At 36.8% G+C, this 27,248-nt stretch overlaps 1 protein-coding gene across 2 annotated transcripts in view; it reads right to left on the bottom strand.

Annotated features, from left to right (window-relative positions):
* CNTNAP2 (contactin associated protein like 2) overlaps positions 1-27,248 on the bottom strand; it is a 2,276,620-nt gene that overhangs the window by 2,114,459 nt on the left and 134,913 nt on the right. The window lies entirely within an intron of this gene.

Genomic DNA, 27,248 nt, shown 5'->3' with positions numbered 1-27,248 from the left:
AGTAATCATAACAGAAAAATATATTAAGGATGAGGGAAAATTAACCATAAACACAGGCAATATTGTCATTGTCTATTAATTCCCATGAGAGATAAAAGAACAAATGTGGCTCAATGCAACTCTCTGCATGCTACATTTTAAATAGCTTCTGTTTCTCCAAGAAAACTTGTATTTTGTGCCATGAATCATAGCTTTATAAACATAAAATATGCCTTCTTAACTCTGTTCACTTAAATTTACTCTTTGTGTAAGAGAGAAACTATGCACCAAGGTCAATGGAAATAAGCAGCCATTTCTTCAGCCATTACATTGGTTTTCATTTGTCTGAGGGAGTGGTCAGGCCTATGGCATAAGATGTATTAATTTGCCGGGGTGCAGTGGCTCATGCCTGTCATCCCAGCACTTTGGGAAACTGAGGCGGGCAGACCACTTGAAGTTAGGAGTTCCAGACCAGGCTGGCCAACATGATAAAACCCCATCTCTACTAAAAATACAAAAATTAGCCAGGGCGGTGGCGCACACCTGTAATCCCAGCTACTCCAGAGGCTGAGGCAGGAGAATTGCTTGAACCTGGGAGGCAGAGGTTGCAGTGAGCTGAGAGTGTACCACTGCACTCCAGCCTGGGCAACAAAGCTAGATTCTGTCTCAAAAAAAAAAAAAAAAAAGTACCAATTTGACTCTACCCTTTGCCTTTACACTTATAGGCAGATTACAAAAGTAATTAAGTGATCTACAGTTCTATAAAATACAGTAGTAATTATAATTTCCTGATTTAAAAAATTTAGTCTATTGGGCTATTATGTAGCCTCATTCAGTCAACAGATATTAATATTAATAATATTCATTTTATTTTTCAAATAGAGTAAGTCTTCAAGGTTTCTGGAAACTGGGACTTAAGTAAAATGGCATAAAATAAAACACTTTTATTTTTCTCATCAATGTTATAATGAAACAATGTTTAATCAAACAACATTATTTGAGGGCCTGCTATACAGCCTTTCACCTAAAGTCACAGTTTCTACAGTTTCTAAGATCCTATCAAAGACTTTAAGACCTGCTGTATGTATTCTGAAATCACCAAAACAATAAAGTTTTTCTATAACTTCCAAGACTTTGTGTACACTCCAAAGGTCAAACCAAGAAAACACTTTTTTTTTTTTTTTTTTTTTTTTTTTTTTTGAGGCAGGATCTCATTCTGTCACCCAGGCTGGAGTGCAGTGGCTCAGTAACAGCTCACTGTAGCCTCGGCCTCCCAGGCCAAGCGATCCTCCCACCTCGGCCTCTAGAGTATCTGGGAACACAGGAACACACCACCAGGACTGGTTAATTTTTTAATTTTTAGTAGAGACGGGGTCCCTATGTTGCCCAAGCTGGTCTCAGACTCCTGGTGTCAAGCAATCCTCCACCTAGGCCTCCCCAAATTCTGGAATTATGGGTGTGGGCCACCACTCCTGGCCCAAAACATAAATTCTTTATCACTTGCTTGAGCACATAGGAATCGATTTTCTATTTTTAAGACATAAAAGAAAATTTAATACAAATTAAAATTTTTGGAGACAACTGTTTTTATACTTCTACTTAAGCACAGATGTAACATTTACAAAGCATTTAGAGATGTCTTTTTCCAGGTAAGATAACGATAATTTTTAACACAAAGTTGGAATTCCAAGGCTCAGATAAGATTTCTTTTGGTCCTTTCTTGTATTAACAGGACCTTTTATCTAAGCAGCAAAATTCTAGTAAACTTGAAAATTACTTAGTTTGAGAATCTTGTCATATCAACTCTATGCGGTCAAATATATCTAAATATAATCTCGCCATCTAGGCAGTGTCTGTGTATGTAAGCATATTTTGCTTAGTTGGAGGCTTGTGATTAGAAGTCACAAGCCTTAAGAAAAGATGAGCATCTGTTGAAAGCTTTCTCCCTGCAGCATTCAGCTTTTTCCTGAGGTCAACATGGAGGTAAGAATGAGTTGGAAAATAAGCTCATATCTTTGCAAACAAGGATTGTGGGGGCTGGGGGGTGGAAATCATAATATGTCTTCAGAACACTAAGGAGAAGTTGCCCCTACAGGAAACCTGTTAAGTTCAGCAGGCTTATCTGCCTCTCAGCACCTGCCTAAGTCGGCCTCAATATTTGCCAAGCAAGTCTTCTAATGCTAATTTAATGTCCCAGTGGGGACACCTACTTTGAAGAGATATTTCCAATGTAAATTATTAAATTGATCTTAGAGCACACATATTGATCTCATGTGAGTTTCAGCAGTATGAGCCATCCCTCCTTCCCACTCCTCAGGAAGATCAAATTGTGTTAGTTTGTAAAAAGGCAGAAAGAATAATTTAAAAACATTTTATTCTTTAGAAAAGGATGGTAATAACAGAAATGTCCCCGTCTATCTTATTTGCTTTTATTTTAAGTTCACATTCATTTTGCCACTGCTTTTAGGTGACTCTTAGCAATCCTTGCTCTTCTTATAGAGGTTGTTCTGTTTGCTCCAGAGGGATGTTCTCATCACCTGTTTTAGGGGAACGTTGTGTTCGTTCCTTTGTTTTGTTTTTATAGAGGCAGGGTCTCCCTAGGTTGCCAGGTTGGTCTCAAACTATTGGCCTCAGGCGATCCTTCTACCTCAGCCTCACAAAGTGCTGGTATTACAGGCCTGAGCCACTGTGCTCAGCTCCTATATTCTGATTATTACATATAGATTTAAAGAAATGCATTGGGTCAAGTCAAGACTGAAGGACAATCGCTTTCCACAGTCAGGGAGGTGAAGAGTAGAACGTTCATGGATCATGGCTCTGTTTTTGTAGGGGTCAAATGAGGTCAGACAAGGAAGGTCCTTGAAGTTGCAATAAGGATTTGGGCTGTTGTCTCAGGAATGACAGGAAGTCATTCAGGGGGTTTTTAACAGGGAGTGGCAAAATCACATTTTCGTTTTGAAAAGAACATTCTGGTTGAGTATGAAGAATGGCAAGTGTTGAGAAAAGAAAAGTTCTTAATGATTTGGTAAATTGCCCTAAAGACAACAAAAACGGGTAGACTGGTCTCTGCCAAGTTTCTATTGCAAAGACTGAGTGTGACTAAGTGGCATGTACCTTGATGAATTTTCTACCGTCTAGCTTTGCACAGTCACCAACAAGTGGATGGAACTCAGTTCCTATGATGGAGGTTTTATGCACAATCAATGAAACATCAAAAGTTAAAAAAAAAAGAGAGAGAGAGAGAAGTTATCATTGTTCTCATTTTAGAGAGGAAGGAACTAAGACTCAGATAAAGCAGATAATTCTCCCAAGTGACAAAGTTAGTTAGGGATGCAAATGAGCACATTTGCTCTGTCTGATTCCAAATCTCCCATGCTTTCCCCACCTCAGCACATAGACTTTGTTATAAGAAACTCAATTGCCCGTGAAACAGAGAGTCCCCCAATAAACCAAGTGCTTGGGAAACTTCAGCTCCTTGAAAAAAAGATAGAAAGACAGGCAGAGACACAGAGAGAGAGAGAGAGAAGAAAGAAAGGAAGGAAAGAAGGAAGGAAGGAAGGAAGGAAGGAAGGAAGGAAGGAAGGAAGGAAGGAAGGAAGGAAGGAAGGAAGGAAGGAAGGAAGGAAGGAAGGAAAGAAGGAAAGAAGGAAAGAAGGAAAGGAAAGGAAGGGGAGGGGAGGGGAGCGGAGGGAGGGAAAAATAAAGAAAACTTTAGCTTGGTCAATGTAAAATAAACTCTAGTCTACTATTGACCCTAATTTGTAAATTTTGACACCTCTGCTCCAAAAGGGAAAGATAGCATTTTCTTCCCAAGGATTCACAGTTTACCTAAAAATGGTTCACTTCTTAATAAAACCTTCTTAATAAAACCTTAAATGTTTTCTCAGTGGTGTACAAATTTTACAGTTTTCACTAACATAAAGGATTGGTGTTAGCCAGATTCTTTCTACCTGATTCAGAAGTTTCTGTATAATAAGTATTGATCGAGTAGTTTTCCATGTCATGGACTATAAGCAAGTGAAATGTGAATGTGCTTATGATAGCCAAGGTTAATTAGTTAAGGATTTATATTATACCTCTTTTCAAACTCATTTTAGATTATTGGTTTACATATTAATATCCATGTCTATATGAAGTCAATATTGACAGGGTCAATGGCTTCTTTATTTATACCTACTTTGCTTAAAGTAAAGGGAGGACAATTTTAAAATTTGCAAATTATGTTCCTCTTTTTGAACCTTAACCTACACTATCTATTACAGGGAAATGAGTTAAATAAGTTTTGTATAAATGTCCAAGAAATATCTAAAGCACTGGAATTACTGTGAGAAGTGGTGCAGAGAATCTGTATATTAGAGAAAAATTGGGAGAACATCATTGGGAAACCAAATGTCAAGTAGTTATTAACACAGTCCGGCAGCAAGCGATGAAACCACGAGAAGCGTAGTCACAGCCTGTGGGAGGCAGGGAGCAGAGAAATGGAAGGGATTTCCCTTTGTTAATCTTTGTTAATCCAGATGGCACAAATGAGTCCTTGATCAGAGATGAGTGGTGTTATCACTCAGCCTACCTGTGCCCTGCTCAGTGATAAACTGAGCAGTCAAACCCTGTCAGGCTCCGTGCATTGCATGCTTTGATCATCCTTTAAGAAAGTTAATCTCACTAAACAACTGGTGAATTTATTGTCAATATAATATTGACATTTCAATTCTCTTTAAAAAGTAAAAATGAAGAACAGATAATAACACAAAGACGTTGTTTTGGAGTCTTGGTTGACAATTAACCAAATTCAGTTTTAGCTTAGTAGATTGTTTGCCACTAAAACTGGAAGCTAGAAAAATATAGAATTTGGAATCAAAAGATCAGAAATCAGGTTATGCTGTTCAATTTATTAATTACGCCCATGGACAAGTTGTAATCTTTCAAAATCTTGATTATCCCATTTATATAGTGGGGAAAATAGCATCAACCTTGTAAAGCTTTTATGTCATTTAATATATAATATATTTAAAAATAAATTGATAAATTATAAAATGTCTATAAATGTTTTTGGTGTTATTTCAGCCACCAGGTGAAGTCATTGTAATATACTTTGGCCCTACATTACTCATCTCCAAATATTTTAGACTGTGCAATGCTATCGATACAATATTGAGTTTACATTCTCCCAAAATGTGTGTTTTGAAAAATAATGCTTCTGTTTCTACACTTTGTTTCTATTCTAAAACTAACACTAGCTAATCATCATTAATACACAAACAAATTCAGATTTAATAACAAGAGTGGGTTCATTCACATTTCAAATTGCTTTCTAGGTAATTTTTTATCTCTGGTCAATTTCTCGTAAATCATCATTGATTTGTACCTCACGATGTGACAAAGAAAGAATTTGTATTGGGAGTATAAATAACAACCCTGTCATTTTCTTGTTGATTTTGCTTGCATTTTTAGTGTAATATTCATTCTTAGATATTTTTGTAGAATCTTCTTTAGGCAAAGATGTAAGAGACAAATACAATAGGTGTGTAGTCAACTCATCTTCTCCCTGGGAAACCTTGACACCAACACATAAAATATGACCATGTGACATATGGATGAAGTGGAAACACCAATGTCTATCCATATATTAAATATGAGCAAAGCCGAATTATTTCTTAATTTATTTCTATTTGTAGATAAAAATTTTTAAAATAGGTTTAAGTTTTTCTTCTCATATTTCATATTCCATATCCTGCTAGCACTTTTACTTTGAGAATGACTTACTAAATAAAACTAAGAATTGCCAATAAAACAAACAAATATATCTCAATTTCTTTAAAAAATATCTGTTACCAACCAGGCACAGTGGCTCACGCCTGTGGTCCCAGCTACTCGGGAGGCTGAGGTGGGAAGATGATTTGAGCCTGGGAGGTTGAGATGGCAGTCAGCTCTGATCCCACAACTGCACTCCAGCCTGAGCCACAGAACAAGACCTTATCAAAAAAATACATATATATATCAGAACCACTCATTTTTCTCCCATGATGTTAATATTATAAAGAAATGGTGAAATACAGATTTGAAATTGTCTGATCTGTTGCATGCCTCATTTAGGAGTCAATATTCACTTGACACTTTCAAAGGTATATTTGATGTTTTTAAGTTTTCACAATAATACCAAATTATAAAATGTGACTTTGAACTTACAAAATGTTCAGTTAGGTGGTATTTACTTAAATATCAACTTAGTTGGAAATATGTCTTAGCTTATGTTGAAGAGAGCACAAAACTCGAGTTTCCTATTACAAGGTTACATAAATGTTCACTGTGTTCATCTAAATAATTTCAGGCAGTGTTATGTGTCTTATAATAATCGCTAGGACTTAGGACAAAGCATTTTATAAATATTTGAGGATGTGATATTCTAGTTTCAGGATCATGTTTTATTTAAAATGTAAAACTTTAATATTAAAATTAATCATTGGAATCATGTACCAAATTCAGCTGTGCCACGTAGAAGACAGAAGTCCTAACTTCAGCAATGTGTAGTTCAAACTTCACTAGGATGCTTCAAAACTTCAAGTATTCTGACCTATTACTAGAGCATTCTGTGTTTTAAGAATATGGCCACAGTATCTATTACTAAAAAGTCATACACAGAATTTTGTCCATTTTAAAACTGCAGCCTACCTTTAACTGATAGGCAACGGTATCACTGACAGAAAATTCCAGATGTCTCAGGAACTTATTCCTAAAGAGTCCCTAATCTTATCTAGTGATTTTTCTGAGAGCAAACATATGTCACTCTGGGACATAATCTCAGTTTTAAAAATTTCATTAATATCAAGTGAAATAGTATAAACACACCTCCCTGAATCACTTTTCTGTGTCCTAAGGTTGGGTTTCAATTTCACACACAGAGTAAACCTGTTTTAACAGTTATCCAAAGTGTTGGCAGGTTTGGAAAGTCTCTGCCTACATATAATCATTTCATACCAGGAGGAGAGACAGACAAGGTTACCGATGCAGTCGATGGAGCTAGGTACGTAGACAGTGTCTGCAAGCATCAGAGGACCAAACTTAGCTTTGCAGCTATAAAACATTTCTCCTTTGCCCTTTTAGCTGCCATGCTGGGGGCAAAAGATACAAAGGTCAGGTCAGAGGTGAAAGATCATGGATAAGTGAGACCATTTAGGTGTAGCATTGTCATGAGTCTATGCACAACTGGTGTGTATTCACATATCTATCAGTTGTCTAGTAGAAGACTGGTCAATAGGAAAGCACTGATGAACATACATCTATGGAGACTCAAACAGCAATGCTAATGTAAACTTTTTCTTTCTCCTCTTCCTTTACGTTTTGATTTTGGCACTTTTAGGTCTCCACTATGTTACTAAGAGGAACAAACTATATAGGCATACGGTAAGGTACAATTTAAAATAAAACACAATGCCCCATCTTTATTAATTCACCAGCCACTGTGCACTAATAAATTTTATGCACATTATTTCATATTTTATCCTCACTAGAATCCTATAATATAGTTACACTTTTACAAGTAAGGAAACCTAAAGAAATTAAGTAATTTTTTTTTTTTTTTTTTTTTTTTGAGATGGAGTCTCACTCTGTCGCCCAGACTGGAGTGCAATGGCGAGATATTGGCTCACGGCAACCTCCACCTCCTGGGTTCAAGCAATGCTCTTGCATCAGTCTCCCGAGTTGCTGAGATTACAGAAATGTGCCACCATGCCTGGCTAATTTTTGTATTTTTAATAGAAACAGGGTTTCACCATGTTGGTCAGGCTGGTCTCAAACTCTTGACCTTGTGATCCACCCACCTCAGCCTCCCAAAGTGTTGGGATTACTGTCGTGAGCCACTGCGCCGGGCCGAAATTAAGTAATTTAACTGAAGTCATACATGTAGTAAGTGAAAAGCGAAGACTGAGATACGAATCAGAGTCCTTCAATTTCAATATATTTTTGTTAAGTGTTCAATTAGTTAAAATTGATTTTAGAAATGCCAGGAAAGTACCCTCTTTACCTCATCAGCTTGCCGATGCTTAAAATTCCACCCTAAAAGGTTTATTATTTAGTGGGAAGTTACTCAATCTTTATTAAAATGAAAATACCTCTGGTTATAGGATCATATTATGTCGTGTCAATTTTTTACACTTCTGTGTCAAGGAAACCTGTGTTCATTGGAATGAACTCATTTTAACAGAAAAATCAAACTTGAACTAACACCAAAAAAATGCATATACTTTTGTTCAGATGATCTGAAAAATTAAACATAGAGCTGTGACCCAGCATGGCCCATATAGAATTCTGCCTCCTTCTCTCTATAATTCCTGTAGGTCAGCCTTCATCCTCACACAGGGAGCAGGATGGCCAAGGTTTCCAGGAAGTGACAGTCACTTCTGGAAATTTTCAGGAAAGGAAAAGGAAGTTTCTGCTCCCATCCTCACCCTAAGAAGCCCTCAGGTAATCTTGCACGGTGTCTCTTTGGCTCAGAAGTTTCCTGAGCCAGTCCCTGTGGCTGGTCACCGAATGGGCTTAGAGCTTCCCACCCTTGCAGGAAGCACTGTGGCAAGGAGAATGAGATGCTATTGGTAGGATTAAGTCAGAGGTTAGTAAAGCTGGCTGGACCTCCAAACAGCTCCAGGGGCTTTGAAAATATCTATGCCTAAACCATATTCCAGAAAAATAAGGATCAGATTCTAGGGGTGGAGGTGTGAAAGAATGCATGAAGTGGGCAGCTGATGACCCTACTTGTGAAAATCTGCCCAAATGATACATAATGTGGAAACAGAATCCAGAATCACTGAGGCTCAGATTCTCCAATGAGGGTTCATTACTAGTACCTAATTCATGTGGCTGCAAGACAAGATAGGAGGGACCAAGTGAAGGGAGCTATCAGCAATGCACCTGGCCTTAATGTCAAAAGGCAAGTATTGATGACAGAAGAAGAGTGAGATAGGAATTAATTCCTTGAGATGAGAAAAAAGGGCAGGCATCCATGGACAGGGACGAAGAAATATAGAAACAAGAAAGTAGGAAAGAAAATAAAAGCTTGTATCAGCTACTTCACTTAAGGCTCATTCTTGATAATTGTAAAGACAACAATGATAACTTCTACTTACATAAAGTAGTTTTGGAAAGTATTTTCTCACCTATTGTTTTTTGCATATGCCATATTTTAGCTGAATTTGGGAGTTTTCTGATTTGGTCAGACAAAAATTGTTTGATGAAAGCAACTGCTTTTATTAAAAAAGGTAAACATGACTTCCACATAAATATTCACACACACACTGACACGCACACACAGTAACAATCCTACTGCTAACTTAAACACTGCTCATTTAACATGTTGGTATAGTTACTTTAATCTATTTTAAACTTTCAATATTTATAACATAATTAGAGTATATTCATAATACGGTATGTATAATAGTTTATAATTCTACCGTTCCTTTCACTTATTATTATATAATACTTTTTTCTACATTACACATTTTCTTAGGTTTGTTCTAGATGTCTAATATCCTATTTATATATTTATAATATTGATTGATTCCTTAAGCATGTTTTAAAACTTATGGTGCATATTTTTTGTTTAAAAGTTCTAAAATAATTTTGCTGAATGAAAAATTGTGTCCATGTTTAAATTAGCATTTCTTTGATGACTACTACAGTTACTTTTTTTCCGTACTTTGCAATTTTATTCCCTCTTTTATAACTGATACGTATTATTTTTATGTCTTCCTCATGTGTAAATTCTGAACAAATTATTTTTTCATTAACTTGAATAATATTAATTTTTAACTTGGAAATTTCTACTTTTAAATAAGATAATTAGAATTCTAATAACCTGCATATAAATGTGGATATAAATAGGAGACTACAAAGTTACCTGTTCACAGACACTGATTACAGTGTGTGGAAGTGTGTGTATATGTGTTTAAGTAAATGAATTTTTTAATGAAGTAACAAAAACTTTTATGAGAAAGGTGAATAATTTCTTCTAACCAGCTTCTAAACATTTATATTATTCCATATTCATTTTCAATAATAATGCATAACTTTGTTTTAACAAGACACAATTTTACATTAGTGGTACAGCATAATATTGTAATATATCTGGTAGCAATATCTATATATTAAATATAACAAAGGTGACAGCATTCATTATTTAGATTAAGTACAGAGGTGGTTTATGACAAATTTCAAAATCCAATGACAACAGGAGTTTCTCAGAGAGGTTCTTTATCCATTTTTCTATATTCTTTAGAAGGTTTCAAAAAGTATTATTTTTGAGACAGTGAAGACACCATATCTTCTAACAATTTTTATTCCTTTTATTATAAGGCCAGTCGGAACCTTTGATGAAAAGAGTTGTGAAGCCATTTATAATGATCTATCTTTACTCATCATATGTGCAAAGGCTACCAACTTCTTAATGTTCCTATCCCCGACATACTCATCGAAACCTATCTCAGTGCTGGAAAATAACAAGATGGCATTCATCTATCCTTTCTTATGTCAATGAGTATTTTTAGCACTGTAATAAAAGTGGGCACCAACCAGAAATATTGGTTACTTCAATTTTGTTATCTTCATTTCAATCCTTAATTTGGGTTTATTAGATTTCTGCATCACTATAAAATAAGGTTAATCAATCACTTTTTTCTGCTTTTTGCTTATACTGTCAGGCAAAATGATACCTTCAAGACACACTAAATTATAATTTATGTTTGGGTGAAGCTGCGCTTTTAATTACCTTTTTATACTAAGAAGCTAGCACAGTGATTGGCACAGACTAGACACATCATATATTTACAACCAAAGGAACTAAATAGAAACCACACTTTTTTCATTTTTTTAAGTGAGTGGGAGTCTGATAGAACATCTATCTCTATTTTATAGATTATTTTCATATATATTTTTTAAACTCTTCTTCTCCTTTGATTTCTCATCTATGGAGTAATCTTCACACTGATGTTACATAAAGGGCATTACTACAAATTCCAGAAAAAAAGAACAGAGATTTTGTTTCCCTATATTTCAAGACACCCAGAACTTCAAATATTTACTTTGTCAAAAGATCAGGAGAAGAAGTGCAGGAAATTACATCAAGTATCTGCAGAAGGGGCAAAACGGAAAATTTTCAAATATATCTTGAGTTAGTAACTTTGAAGCAATCTCTTAGGAATGGAATTGTATTAGCACATTTAAAACTATAGGCACATCGGTTGTCTCAAGAGGTTGCTTATCATAGAGCCAAAAGCAGTCTGTGGGAGGCAGGGCATGCTAATCTGCTGACAATAACATTTCAGTATCTTTTGCTTTTGTGTCTCCCTCATGTGCCCATAGCTCGATCCCATTACCTAGTAAGATGATAACCTAAATGATGTCATGCATCTCTGCTTTCAGTTTTCTTTTTCTTTTCTTTTTTGAAAATTTTTCTTTCTTGTCCTTTCATTTCTTATTAGTCAGTTGAAAAGTACCCACTCAACCCACTCAAGATATGCCAGGGATAATTTAATAAATTCATGCAGGAAGCTTTTCATGAACTTTCTAGCCAGACCAAGTATTTCTGTTCGGTAGTCCGTTAGTTCATTGGCATGCGGGACTTGTTTGCTACTTTCTGTTTCATATTGCAATTTTCTTTTTTTTTTTTTTGGAGACGGAGTCTCGCTCTGTCGCCCAGGCTGGAGTGCAGTGGCCAGATCTCAGCTCACTGCAAGCTCCGCCTCCCGGGTTCCCGCCATTCTCCTGCCTCAGCCTCCCGAGTAGCTGGGACTACAGGCGCCCGCCACCTCACCCGGCTAGTTTTTTGTATTTTTTAGTAGAGACGGGGTTTCACCGTGTTAGCCAGGATGGTCTCGATCTCCTGACCTCGTGATCCGCCCGTCTCGGCCTCCCAAAGTGCTGGGATTACAGGCTTGAGCCACCGCACCCGGCCTCATATTGCAATTTTCTATTTACAATTCTTTACAAAATATTTCAGCCTTAGGAAATGATGGGAAGTTTCCTGTAAGATTAAACAAATATAAACCCCAAACATGCCTGACTTCTTAATGGATAAGCAGGAAAAGCAGCTCCTTCCAAAGCAGCAGGATTATCAAGAGCAGGAATCTGTGTATCTTTACACCAGAACTTAACCAGAGAAGTGACGTGGCTGCTCTCTGTGATCCAATTCCCTGTGGCTTTTACCACTGACTAGCTCAGAATTTCCCTCCAGACTGTGTTATGTCTCTATTGCAAAGCTTTTTGTTTATTCAGTCGCTGCTTCAATATAACATCAGTGGTTGCAAGCCACCGTTCATGACTTTTACTCCTATATATTTCTTCTTTGTAGGCATTTATATTAGTTTCCTAAGGCTTCATAACAAAGTGTAGAGCCTGAAAGAAACAGAAACATATTCTCTGACAGTTCTGAAAGCCAGAAGTTCAAAAATCAAGGTGTTGGCAGGATCACACTCCCTCTGAAGGCTCCAGGGGAGGACCCTTCCTTCCTTCCTCCAGCTTCTGGTCGCTCCAGGCCTCCGTTGGTTTGTGGCTACATATCTGCACTCTCTGTGCCTTCATTCACATGAATTTCTCCCGTGTGTCCTCTACCTTTCTGTCTATTGTATAAAGACAAGCTCATTGGATTTATGACCCACCCACTTAATCCAGGATGATCTCATCCTTAAATCTTTAACTTAATTACCAGTACAAAGACATTTTTCAAATTAGGTCACATTCACGGGTCTGGGTGGATGTCTTTTGGGGGGCCACCGTTCAAACCACTACAGTATCTTTGCAACTTCTCTTTACGCTTCTATTTCAGTCATTTAGTGTTTTTGTTTAAATACCCAAGCACAGGAAACCGATTTTTCAGGGTCCATCTTTTTGCTAAAGCTCAGATAATAGGATGCCGCCAGTTCCTGCTTTCATACACTTTCACCCCAGTCCATTCAAATGTGGCCAAGGCACATAGTCACATGACACCTAACATGGCTGCTGAAGCTCAACTCTTTCATGGTGCCTGTTGGCAGGGTGGGCTATGGCTTCAGCAGCCTGACATAACTGGCAGTGTCCATCAGAATTCAGGAACTTCCACACAAGTAGGAACTATCTTATTATATTTTGTAATCCCAGTGCTTCGAATCGTGCTTTGTATATGTTATATGTTTAATATGAATTTGTAAACTGAAACATTAAAGATTCATTCATTCATTCATTCATTCATTCCATAAACATTTGTTAGTACCTACTACATGATGGGCATTACAGTTAGATGCCATGGTTCAGATGATGCATATTGAGATACATTCCATATCCCAATAGAGTTTTTAGACTTAAAGAGGAAGAATACATATGTAATCACACAAATGATCAATTTTAACTGTGGTAAGTTCTATGAGGAGTATCTGTCTTCTTAGAATTGCTCTTATGTTTAGCAAATAAATGTCTGGTTCTAATTTGGCATTTTGTATAGGTTTTCCGGAGGGAGTAAATACATTCATCAGTAAATATGATTATCCTGGTCCCCTTGACAGTTCTAGCTATCATTGCAAATTAATAAATGACATTCTGGTTCATGTGTTAGTCTCTAGGAATGTGGTTAGCATGTTTGCATTCATCTCCACTGGTGCCGTTGACATTTTGCAGGGTATTTCTTAGTTGTGGGGGACTGTCTTGTACATCATAGGATATTTGGTAGTATCAACGGCTTTGCCCCACAAGATGCCAGTAGCACACAACCCCCTCTTGTGCCAAACAAAAATGTCTCCAGACGTTGCCAAATTTTGCTGGGAAGCAAAACTGCTCCCAGGAGGGAATCATTGCTCTAAAAGTAAATCAGGCAATCTGAGCTATTGAATTCGGTAGGAATGGGAAATGCGAAACCTCCAGTTCTATAAACAAGAATCACAGAACCACATTAAATTGACGAGTATTGTGCCCACATCGCATTCTTGTGGTTGCCAGTGGATATATGTGTTTAGGAAGATATAGAGGCTCATGTAAACAACCAATGTGTAGCATCTTATGTGATTTACATTTCTTATCTATAGCCAATTTGCCAGAAGGGAGACACAAGTTTAATATAATTTGTGAACACACCCCACACACATGTGGGTTTGCTTTGATCTTCAGCTTTGGAAGTAATCATTGACAGAAATATAGACTGAAGCAAACTTCTCACACAATATATTTTCTGTGTTCTATGTATTGTATCATTCTTTATATCAATACCCTTCTATTTTAAGTGTTTTTATTTATGTAAAAGTTTATCATTCTGAGTAAGAGAAACTATTTTAAAAAGTTATTTGGAGTCAGAAGATCTGGGTTTGAATCCTTCCTGTATTCATGCATGGCCACTATAATCTTGTTAAGTTATATATTTTTTACATTTTAAAAAAGTCCTACAATTGAATGATTAAAAATAAAACCTTATAAACAACGTATCATGAACTTTTGAGATGATTATTATGACCATGATGAAAGAGCAATGTGAAAAATGGTATCTATTTGATACGGAAAGTGAGAGGGAGAATTGACTTTCAACGGACACCTGTATCCGATGTTTGAACCAAATGCATGGTGCGTGTAGTCCTCATATTCAGGATCTAAAAACGCACCATGTCAAAAACAAGTCTACAGGAAAGCCGGGGATGTAAAACTGTCGAGGGCAAATGACTTATTAAATGCCAAAAGTCTAATCATCACTGTTGCAGATAACAGGTGTTCCAGGTGAAGGTTCATGTTGGAAAAACACCACATAACCTGGCATCTGTGCTGATTCCCACTGATTTCACTGAGATAAAAACTAAAAATAAAAATGTTTAAAAGACAAGGAAAAAGAGCCTACTGTTTGCTCGAAATGTAAGTTACCTGTTATAGAGAATGCTTTTCCTTCTGATGAATCACACCTGACCACAAAGTTTTCTATATATTTACTCAGAAATGAGTTAGAATTGCACCTGCACTGCACTTTTCTCCCTCATTGAATCCTTCTTCATCCATGGAAAACTGATTGCTGCTTACCCTGCCCCTCCTGGGTGGCTTGAAGAACTTTAATGGGGTGGAATGCTAATAACCAAGCATTCCCTGGTCTGGTGAACAAACTGCACACACTGAACAAATAGGGGCAAATGTTCCTCCAAAGGGCTGATGAGTACATTTGCAGTTTAATTTAAAGCTGCCCCGGGGTAGCTATGCCATCTCGTCTGGTCTCTTTATGCTTGTGTCACTATAGAATCGAATAGATGCCTTCCTTTTAGTCTGGGACTGTAACTTCCAAATCACAGAAGAATGAAAACTCTCTCCTGATATTCAACTCAGAACACAAAACTCAGCTTCCGAGTCACTGGGCTCCGTGACAACTGTCAATATCCATTTCTTATGCCATTTGCAAAGCAGCCCTAGGAGGCTTATTTGAAAGGTATGTTGTTGTGACTGCCCTGCCCATGGTTGGCATTGCCAGCATGGTGCTAGACTTGGAATAACTTGATTTTGTCCCTTCAGGCGCTGTGTGTCACAAGCACTGGACAATTTTAATGGGCCTTTAGAAATTAAGAACATTATCTGGCATTTACTGAGCATACAAGGTATATGAGGCACTGCAGCCAAGCACTTTGTATACATTATTATTTCACTTAATACTTACAACTATTACATATGTATATATAATGTCAACGTCTTACACATATGGAGATTGAACTAACATTTTCTGATTTGGTTGTAAATAATTTCCTTATATATAAATAATTCTGATTTTTATAGTATTTACATTTTATTCTCATTTTAATCTGTGAGGATTAAATACAGGGTCATTGCCTTCTTTTACTAAGGAGGAAACTAGGGCTCAGAGGTTTTAAGTAACTGGCCAGTACAAGTAAAAGAGTCATCCTTAAAATCCAGGAGCACAGACTGCGGAATAGGTGTTCTTTCCCTTGTTCTGCTATAAATAGAAGAAAATATCTTTGATCCATAAAAACTTATAGTGATAATCAGGTAGGAACTAAAAATACCCTGAGAGAACAAAAACTTGACCTTACCAGTGTCAAGTTCTTCACTGATTTTTATTTCAGACCAGAGGTTAGCAAATCTGGCCTGTCATCTATTTTTATAAATAAAGTTTTATTGAAACACACCCAGTCCCATGTCTTTAGGTATAATCCATGGCTGATTTTGTGTTACAACCACAATGACAGGATTGTGTAGTTGAGACATATTGTGTGGCTTACAAAGCCTAAATATTTACTAGCTGGCACTTTACAGATAAAGATCATCAACTCCTTTTCAAAATCATAAGAAATTATCTACATTTTTATGTTATACTTGACTCAGTTATAGTTGTGAATAACCTTTTTATAATTATTATTAGGCAGTCTTAAGAAAACATCAGTCCTCATAATACAGGTGGAATGAGATCTGATTTTTGGGTTTTTTTGCACATGAGGCATTTAATACTAAAAATACGTTTCCCAAAGGAGCAATCTGTGGCTTTGCCTCTGGTTAAATTTTCTGTATCTCACCATATCTCCTTTCTTATCTTTCTCTCTCTCTCTCTCTCTCACCCTTCTACCCTCATCACCCCACACATATGCCAGTCTGTAGCTTACTCGATCCCAGCCCAATGTAAAAGGTGCTTCCTCCACCTGTGCTGCCAATTCTATACCTCTTGCTTCTTGGTGACCTCCTCCTTTACTCCCCCCTTGGTCTCATCAAATTTTAGCCTATTTGTTCTTTCTCATTAACGTTTAAACAGGTTAAAATCTCCCCTAACATAAACAAGATTCCTCAGGTCCTACCTCTTGCTCCAGCTACTTTGTTCTTCTGTCTTTCATAAGTAATTTTCTAGGAAGACTTATTTACAATCAATGCCTTTGTGCCATTGTCACCATTTACTCCTCAATCTATTGCCTCTGACTTCTTGTCCACACACACTATATGTGGGCACCTATTTGTATGCGGATGTGTGTGTGCACATACACAGACACACACACTGACACACAAATACATACACATTTTTGTAAATGCTCATTACTTCTTCATGATTAATTCACAATAGTGGAATTGCTGAGTTAAAGGGTAGGTCACATTTAAACCTTCCCAAAAAGCCGTGCTTGGACTTTTACCAGCAGTGAGCCAGAGGGCTTAACTCCAAGGTCATTGCTGAAAGTGGCATATTATCATTTATTAAAATTTAGCCAGTCGAATAAAGGAGAATAACAGTGTTGCAATGTAATATGGGTTGGCTCTGTGTCCCCACCCAACTCTCACCTTGAATTGTAGTTCCCATAATCCCCTCCTGTCGTTGGAGAGACCTGGTGGGAAGTAATTGAATCATGGGAGTGATTACCTCCATGCTGCTGTTCTCATGATAGTGAGTTCTCAGGAGATCTGATGGTTTTTTATAGGGAGATTTTCCCCCTTTTGCTCAGCATTTCTCTTTGCTGCTACCATGTGGAAAAGGATGTGTTTGCTTCCCCTTCTGCCGTGATTGTAATTGTAAGTATCTTGAGGCCTCCGCAGCCATTCTGAACTGTGAGTCAATTAAAACTCTTTCCTTTGTAAGTTACCTAGTCTTGGGTATGGCTTTATTAGCAGTGTAAAAATGGACTAATACACAGTGTTAGATTATTTTAGTTTTATTTGATTACCTATAAAGTTTTAAATGTTTTCATGAATTTATTGGTAGAAGATGGAGATCCAAATTCCAATACAAGTCTTTTGAGCGTTTTGCTAATGTAAACCAACTTTAATGTAAGCCAGCATTTTAAAAATTATAAAATATTTCTTTTTGTTTTAACCAAGCTGTAGCAATAGTTTGTCTGAAATAAAGATGTGCATAAATCTGAATAAACATGGTTTTTAGTTTAAGAAAATATCAAGAAACAACTTAAAATGTCAAAGATTTGTGAAAATTGTGGCTCTCTAAAGTACAAGAGTAAGAGAGAACACTTTTCAAAATTATAAAAACTAATGGTTATATTTCATTTAACATTTCTCCTTGAAGAAAATTAAAAATATTTGAAAACTAAAATAGAACAATTGTAACTTAACATTATGAAGTGTGTTTCTATTTTGTTTTCACAAGTTCTTAATATATGAGTGACTAAACTGTATGTCATTTACTTTAAAAATTAAAAGTTTTTAAAAATACTTTTGATTATTTTATAGTCTTTATTAGAAACTTTGAAGTGAAGAAGTTAATTCAATTAGATAAGAATTAAAAGATTACAGAAATCTGTAAAATTCTTCCAATTATCTTGCTAACTAGACAGTCTAATATTAGATACATCAAAACAATAATCTTATGGTGATTCTGTACAAAATGCATAAAACCACGTAAGTATAATTTGCCACTGCTGAGATGTAAATAGAAATGAAAATATAAATAAAATGTATGTATAAATTTCTTGGTTTTCGGGGTTAAGGCTTGATGATAAATTTGGCCTTGATGACTAAATATGATTTTTAAAAATCTTGCAAGAAAAGATGTAAGACTCTTGTGTACCTGTGACGTTTGTGAAATTTTAAAAAAGCAAATCATAAGACAACACATTCTGAGAAAGAATTGGCAAGTGCTACTAAAGAACAATCCTCGAGGAAACCATAATATTTTTAAGAACAAATGCTTTCATTTGACTCCAAACTAACTTTTTAATTTTGATTGTTTACATACTCATTTTTTCACTTAATTTAATTTCTATAACTCTATATAGTTTTCTGAGATGAGGCCTTGTACATATTAGCTATTCAAGAAATGTTTGTTGAATGAATCAATCTCTCTTTTGTAATAATTGACCTCTTAAGGTATTTAAATTTAAAAAGTTACATTTGCGTTATGTGTGAAACAGTGTGCTTTTTATCGACAATTAAATAAAGTATTATAATTTAGTTAGAACATTATAAATCTGGGTCTGAGCTGATGTGCTTTTTTAAGAGACCATTTTACAATATAAGGCTTAAAGTGATATGTAATATTTGGTCCTGGAATTCTGTTTCAGATAATCTATTCTAAGGACATAATATATATGTTAAAATGATTCTAAAACATCTTTTGGAAATATTAAAAATGTTTAAAAATTATCCTCTTTTCTTCTGTGTGAAAGTTAACAATACTACTATTATTGATTATCATCAAAGCAACTGAATAAAATGGAATGGGCTAATCAGAAGAATTATGAAATTGAAGAGTTTCTGGATTTGAAATCTTTAAGATAATTGCCGAAAACAATCAAAATTCATCTATTTCTAGACAGCAGGACATCATTCGGTGGAAGGGCCACTCAATTGCCCTTAATTCATTTTACCTAGCACACATTTACCTACCGAGAGTCTGCCATATGTTGAGCACTGTGCTAAGTGCTTAGGGACAAGAATCATTCATGATTGAATATGGAGTGTCTTGAATTTTATACAAAAGACTTAGTAGTTTATGCTGTAGGCAGTGGGACAGACAAATAACATGATTAGATTCCTAATTTAAAAATGACCATCATGAAAATATGGAGGATGGAGTGAGTAACGGGCAGACTGGAAGGAGAAAGTCCAGTTAGAAGACCCTTGAAATGGTCCCAGTCAGAGGAAAATGAAAGCCTAGGATAAGACAGTAGCCATAAACACTGAAAGAGGAGTCAGTTATGAAGGCCCGAGTGATGACATGTTTGAGCCTCCCGTCTTTAACAAAGGAAGGAACATATAAAAGGTCTTATAATATTTGAAACTGAAGAGTGAAAAAGGCGATGATGGACTGGACTTCCCTGAGGAAAGTCTGCTGTCATGATTGGCCAGTTCAGGTTGCCTCTCATCCTTCATATATGAAGCCGATTTTCCATGCCACACATGAAGCAACAGTGATCTGAACAAGGCAGTGCAACCACTGGCAAGTGTATACAGAGTGAGTTGGAATTAATAATGTTTACATTTGTTTAGGTAATTATTTAAATATGTTTACCCTTTCAGTTGCTATGTTGAACTGTAATTTTCTTCTTAATACTTAATCTCAACACAGAGACTTCAACAGTAAAATACAGTATCATTGTACTACATTTTCCTTTAACTATAAATCATGTAACATAAATTTTGGATCATTTTTCCAAACCAAAACTAGTAACACTTAATCATAAAATTTCAAGTTTATAAGAGATCTAATTTGGTAACTTGGAATGCATTAGTTAGCATAATCAGTAGCTGGTACCGATGCCGCCTTACATAACATTTCATTTACCCTATCTGTAGAGTAGGATCCCTTCATAACTCTCCCATTCTACCCTCTTTTATTTATTTATTTACTTTTTATTTTTTTGAGACAGACTCTCACTCTGTCGCCAGGCTGGAGTGCAGTGGCACAAACTCAGCTCACTGCAACCTCTGCCTCCCGGGTTCAAGCGATTCTCCTGCCTCAGCCTCCCAAGTAGTTGACACCACAGGTGCGTGTCACCATGCCTGGCTAATTTTTTGTATTTTAGTAGAGACAGGGTTTCACCATGTTGGCCAGGATGGTCTGGATCTCCTGACCTTGTGATCCGCCCACCTTAGCCTCCCAAAGTGCTGGGATTACAGGCGTGAGCTACCACTCCCAGCCCCACCCTCTTTTATGTTCCCAGTATGGCACTCTTTTGTGAATTACTATGAGGAATCTCTGTTAGAGGCTGAAGTCTTTGATCACTAGGTAAACATGACGGTTTTAAATTATGCTTTTTACTCCCATTGCCTTGTAGACTTTCACAGCAATTGTTTCCAGTGTATTTCAGCTGAGTTGTTTCCAGTGTATTTCAGCTGAGTTTCACCCTCAAAACAGAGGTGTATGTTGAACTATCTTCTTGTGAATCTTTTGACCAATCAGTCAAATAAAACCATGTAAATAATGAATGTGCTACCAGATAATATTGTACAATATTAATTTATCTTTTGTTCCCTCTTGAAAGAATGTGAGCTATTTTTCCCTTAATTATATTCCAAGAAAGAAACTACATGAATTATTCTTTCATTCAGCTCTTTTCATTTGGGTGTCCTTAGGTTGCAAGTTTGAAAAACAGACCACTCTACTCTGGAGCTATTTTGGAGGTGGAGATGGAAAAGTAGATCCACATAGAAGTAAACAAGAGAACTCTGAAAGGCAAGCAGTTATAAGATGGGTGGTTATTCAGCCAGAGGAGAGGTGGAGTCATGCCTCTCCTAGTCAGGGCTGGGTCCAGTTATTGCTTGGTTTTTGATTCCTTTGCACGATGAAGATGTATTTGGTCCACTTGTGGCACCTCCAATTGGTTAGTTAACTGACTATAGGATGACCATAAAAGATAGCCATTAAACTGTGGTTCTAAAGATCTCTGTGTGGAGGGTCAGGGTTTCAATAGAGGGCAGAGGACAACATTCAGCATCACCTTTTAGTAGAAAGAGCAAAGGTAACTACGATAAACACCACAGACTAATGGTCAGACCTTTCCTGTTTTCTGAGCATAACATGAGCTTCCTGGATATTTGTTCGACCGACGCTAGGCAAAGTTAAAAGTTCTCCCGAACTTGATTGAGGCTGATTTTCTTGCTGTTGTGTTTAGCAAGAGCTCTGAAGGGAGAACTCTGAAGAAGTTATAATATTAACATGATTAAGAACAACCAAATCAAGTCATGTGGTGTTTTTCACTAGAGTATTATGAATACTCTAGTGAAATACTCTAGAGGTCATTTATGACCACTACACCTTTATAAATTCTAATTTCTCTTGCTTCCACCATTTCCACGAGGACTGTTACTTTCTCATGTTGTTATACCTAGATCCCTGCACATATGTTTATTGATCAAATGAACAAATCATGGGATATGGAGCAAATTGGGAGTCTTTGTATCATAACTCTTTTTAATTTTTATATCTGTAGAAAATCTGTTTTAGAGGATTTATGCCCCCATAGTAATCTTAGTCCATTTGTGCTACTGTAACAAAATACTGTAGACTCAGTGCCTTACAAACCATGGGAATATGCATCTCACAATTCTGGAGCCTGGAAAGTCCAAGATCAAGGCATCAACAGATTCAGTGTCTGATGAAAACCTTCTGGTTCATCATTAGCTGGTACTTTTGCCTTGTGTCCTCACATGGTGAAAAGGGCAAGGCAGTTCCCTGGGGCTTCTTTAATAAGGGCACTAACTCCATGACCTAATCACCTCCCAGTAGCTCCACCTCCTATTATCATTACCTTGGGGTTTAAATTTCAACATATAAATGTCGGGGACACAAACATTCAGTCCATAGCAATGGTATTTTGTATTTATTTTTTATAATATCTAGGATCTAAAGTTCTCCTTCGGTTAGCACTATAGCAGTTCTAATTACGCAGAGAAGACTACGTAAATACAGAAATAACACATGGCCTAGATGTAACCGGCTTCCAACTGGTTATCTCTGTCTCCACTCTTTGTATAACTTAGAGCAAGGTTCAGTGCTTCACAGCATTACCTGCTATATGAATACATCTCACAAACCACTATGACAAATAGATATTTTAATGTCCATTTGATGAGCACATAAAAGGAGGGTTACCAAACAGTCCTCAGCATTTACAGCTGAGAAAATCCGTATCAGACATGGACATCTTCCCTTCTTTCCTGATATTTATCTCCTCTCTACCACCCAACCTCAATCTTCCTTTATTTTATGCAGTACTGTTTATAACTACACAGGTTTCTCCAATTTTATTTTGATATTGAAATACCTATCTGCTGTTGTTTTGATATGCAAATACCTATGACTTCACACTGTGTTCAAGTATGTGACACAATATTATATTGAAGGCAGCTATGCACTCAACTAAAAAAAAAAAAAATCCAGCAATGTGAACTTTCCTTAGAGGATTGTGCATGTGGGTGTGTTGCAGTGGGGATGTGGAGGGAGTGTGAGTAAACAAGCCTTTTTATTTCCATCACATCTTTCTTGTCACATGTGCAATTTAAACCCAGACTCTACATTTTTTCACAGCAGCCCTGTCAGTTCCTCTTTAGAGCGTCTTTCCTTTCTATTGTCTTGTTTTCTCTGTTTAGCAGTTTGTCCTTTTTACTGCCTCCCATTCTGCTGCAGAAAGCAATTTAAAATCCTTTTCTTTTTTCTCTTTAACATTACAACTCACTTATGAATAGAGCTTATAACAAAAACAATTTTTGGAGAGATAGAGAACATCAGTCTCTCCACAAGTTAAATTGTATTCCCGAAATAAAAAATCAAGTTGTGATCCCAAACTATGCCTTATCTACTGTACTTGTCATGGTTTTTAGTTGAGGGCAACAGAAGCTAACTCTGGGGGATTTGAAGAAAAACAGAATTTTTTTAAGAGTTAATTCTGTTAGCATATAGAGCTGTGGGATGCTTTCAAACACTGGCTCAGAAAACCAGAAGCAACAATGGAAGTCTAGACACTCAGAATCAAAGTCAAAAACCACTCCACACTTCACTGACTAGTGAAGATAATAGTACTACTCTTTCTCAGTACTAGCTGCTTCAGCTTACGTTGCCTTTGTCTTTAAGTATTACTGTGAACTGCCAGGACCCAAAGGGAGCCTTTGCTAATCTTCTCTCCTTGCATTATTGGTTCTCAGTCTGGTGCTTAGAATTGGCTCAGTTGAGGTCACGTGCTTAAGGCTTATGCTCTGGCTTTCTCTATCAGTAAACTTAGATAATATGTGTATCATCCGTAGAACTTTAATAGTTAATTGCAAGCAAGGCAGGGAGAGGGCAAATTTGTTCTTTTAGGCTTCCATGGTCTTCTCAACCACCAAGACCCATATGTTCGGTATTCTTCAAGCACACAAAGAAGGTTCATCTCCCCTTGAGGACACAAAACAAAACAACTATGAAAACCCCAAATGTTCCATTACAACAACATAATAATGCAGGAATTTTCAAAATATGACCAAATTGCATTGAACTCAGTATTCTGTATTTGAAAATACACACAGCACAGGCGCGGTGGCTCATGCCTATAATCACAGCATTTTGGGAGGCCGAGGCAGGCGAATCACTTGAGCTCAAGAGTTTGAGACCAGCCTGGCCAACGTGGCAAAACTCTGTCTCTACAAAAAAAAAAAAATACAAAAATTAGCTCAGCGCAGTGGCACATGCCTGTAATCCCAGCTACTCTGGAGGCTGAGGCATGAGAATCACTTGAGCTCGGGAGGCAGAAGTAGCGAGCTGAGATCACACCACTGCACTCCAGCCTGGGTGACAGGAGTGAAAACCTGTCTTAAAAAAAAAAAAGAAAAAGAAAAAGAAAAGAAAAAAAGAAAAAAGAAAAAGAACATCTACTCAAATGACGACCTGTTTTAAAAGTTTAGAAACATGCCTCAACAATTTCCAACCTCTGTTGACATAAATTGTGGATTCAATCATCTTGTCACAAACCCACTTGTAATTTAAAATTGCATCTTTATAACACATTGAATGTTATTAAATGGCATATAATGTATAACGCAAATAACCACACATAATGATAATAATGTATACTACATACATACATAATGGTATTATGTATGATAATTATATAACATGTTAATATGAGATATATGTAATGTAAGCATTATACACAGACACACACATTTTTTAAGACGAACTGAACTGTGAGCTTTCAGTTTTCTTAGACTCACACAATGTTCATTTTAAATACAGCCATTAGAATTTTATTGTCTTTGGTCTTTTCTCCTTTCAGCCCCTAAAGTATTAAAGTACACATTCATAATCTGTTGTTTGTCTCTATAATGCATGTGGTTACTCATTTAGATTCCTTTGAAACTAATGAATGGCAAGCCTTTAACATCTTGTGATACAATGACCAGAGTGGCATTTCCAGTAGCTGTCACTTGGCAGTAGCATTTGGAGCATCATAGCCTGTGATCCCCCTATCTGCTTTGAATGGCTATCACCTCTAGCTTCCACAACCATCTGCCTCTCTCACATTAAATGTGTTGTTAGTAGCTGACACCTCTGGCATTTCAACTCCTTCTGCTTCTTTTTTTCTCGCTTCCTCGCTTCACTTGCGCTTTACCCTATTATTTCAGGCTTCTTTTCCAATCATCGGATAACCCCATGTGCCATTTCTGTTTCCTCGTGTCTCTCTGTTTTCATTGTCAAAGTTTGGACCACTCCCACCATCATTCTTGCCAACTATTTATTAGACTAATGGAAAGAATAATAAAAATATATTAAGTTACTCAATTTATTGGATAGATCACTTTTCTTTTCTTTCTTTCCTTTTTTTTTTCTTTTTCAGATGGAGTCTCACTCTGTTGCCCAGGCTGGAGCCCAGTACCATGATCTCAACTCACTGAAACCTCTGCCTCCGGGGTTCAAGCAATTCTCCTGTCTCAGCCTCCAAGGAGCTGGAATTACAAGCACCCGTCACCATGCCCAGCTCATTTTTAGGTTTTGTATTTTTTAGTAGAGATGGGGTTTCATCATGTTGGCCAGACTGGTTTCAAACTCCTGACCTCAGGTGATCTGCCCACCTCGGCCTCCCAAAGTGCTGGGATTACAGGCATGAGCCACACCCCTCCTGGCCTGGATAGATCGCTTTTCTACAGGGCAATGCTTTTATTCTTCTCTTGTTGACTGACAGCTAATTGTTTTATACGCAAATCTTTTAAAGACTGTGTTGCTTTCTTTGCATTGGAATCTACCAAGGTGAAATCACTTTCTCAATTATTTATTCTCAATTCTGACCCTGCAAAGGAGAATACATTCATTAGGGAGGTCCTGCTATCCTGAAAAGGACACAGTCTTTAAGTCAAAGACATTTGATAATGACTTCTTCATTTAGCTCTGTTCATTTCTGTATCTCACTTTCTCTATAAGTAAATTAAGGTAATTGCACCAACTTACACAACTACTATGATTACCTCTCGCGTAATTTCTCTTGGTTTAATGTATTTCCCTGTCCCTTAAATGGGTGAACATTGAGATGTTTCTATTTTCCCTTTATACTTGCACTTAGAGGTCCATCTTTGACTCTCTTTAATTGGCTTTACAAATATTATTTCACAGGTGATTTCCAGTCTCAAACGATATCCCTGATCTCATTCCAGATTTTCCATTCTCTACTTAAAAGCGAGAAAAATGAAGCCAACCATACCCTGCTCAGTCTACAACCTCCAGGAAGCTACAAGAGATAAAATTTTATCTAAATAGTTCATCAGACAGGCCTTTACAAATTATAATTTCAATGTTTTCCTTAAAAATATAAGGCCTAATCTGCCCATGAGATTAGAAAAAGCTGAATAGCTCTGATACAAAAACCCAAGATTATATTTTTCTATGATTTTCTTTCATATTCCTCCAGAGAGGTTAGAATTGAAGAACAGAAAACAATGAAATGGAACTATGCTTAATGGTAAGGAGAAAAAGGGAGATTTACAGGTCAGAAGAGAGAGAAGAATCATTTTAAACATGAGGCTTTTTTATTTCCTTCCTTCCTTCCTTCCTTCCTTCCTTCCTTCCTTCCTTCCTTCCTTCCTTCCTTCCTTCCTTCTTTCCTTCCTCCCTTCCTCCCTCCCTCCCCTCTTCGCTCACTCCCTCCTTTCCTTCAAGCGACTCTCTTGTCTCAGCCTCCTGAGTAGCTGGGATTACAGGCGCACATCACCAAGCCCACCTAATTTATTTATATCTTTAGTAGAGAGAGGGTTTGGCTAGGCTGGCCTCGAACTCCTGACCTCATGATTTGCCCACCTCAGCCTCCCAAAGTGCTGGGATTACATGCGTGAGCCACCACACCTGGCCAAAACTTTCCCTTTCAAACCTATAATGTTGTTGGTAAGTTCTTCTTATTACCCCACCACCCACAGCCCACCACTTTGTGATGCTGGGGCTCTCACACCTTGCCTGGCACAATTATTATTAAGGTTTTAAGGATCAGACAGTTAAGGTGATTCTTACATATATTCCCAATTACTTTCTGCATATTTGTAAGCACATGCCTTGTTCCTACCTCAAACTGAGTATTTCTAAATGTAAAATCATATTTTTTAAACAATGCCAAAATTAGACGTCTATTATTTTTTATCACAGCTACTAAAACAATGACATCATCTTTAACCTCAACTTTCCCTCATTTTCGCACTGTTACTAAACTTTGATTAAATATGAAGCTTTTTCAGTAGTAGCTGCCATCAAGAAATTTATTTGTTATTTGGCAAAATTTATCATAAAAACAATCGCTGATGTAATATTTTCTTGTTTTGTTGTTGGTTGCTTGTTTTTTATTATCAATAGAAATTTTGATATTGTATATATTAGAAAAATGTTATATGCATTG

The sequence above is a fragment of the Theropithecus gelada genome, chromosome 3, assembly GCF_003255815.1.
Source record: "Theropithecus gelada isolate Dixy chromosome 3, Tgel_1.0, whole genome shotgun sequence".
Taxonomy (NCBI): domain Eukaryota; kingdom Metazoa; phylum Chordata; class Mammalia; order Primates; family Cercopithecidae; genus Theropithecus; species Theropithecus gelada.
Note: the sequence above shows the minus strand (reverse complement) of the source record. Positions and strands in the feature narration are given on the sequence as shown.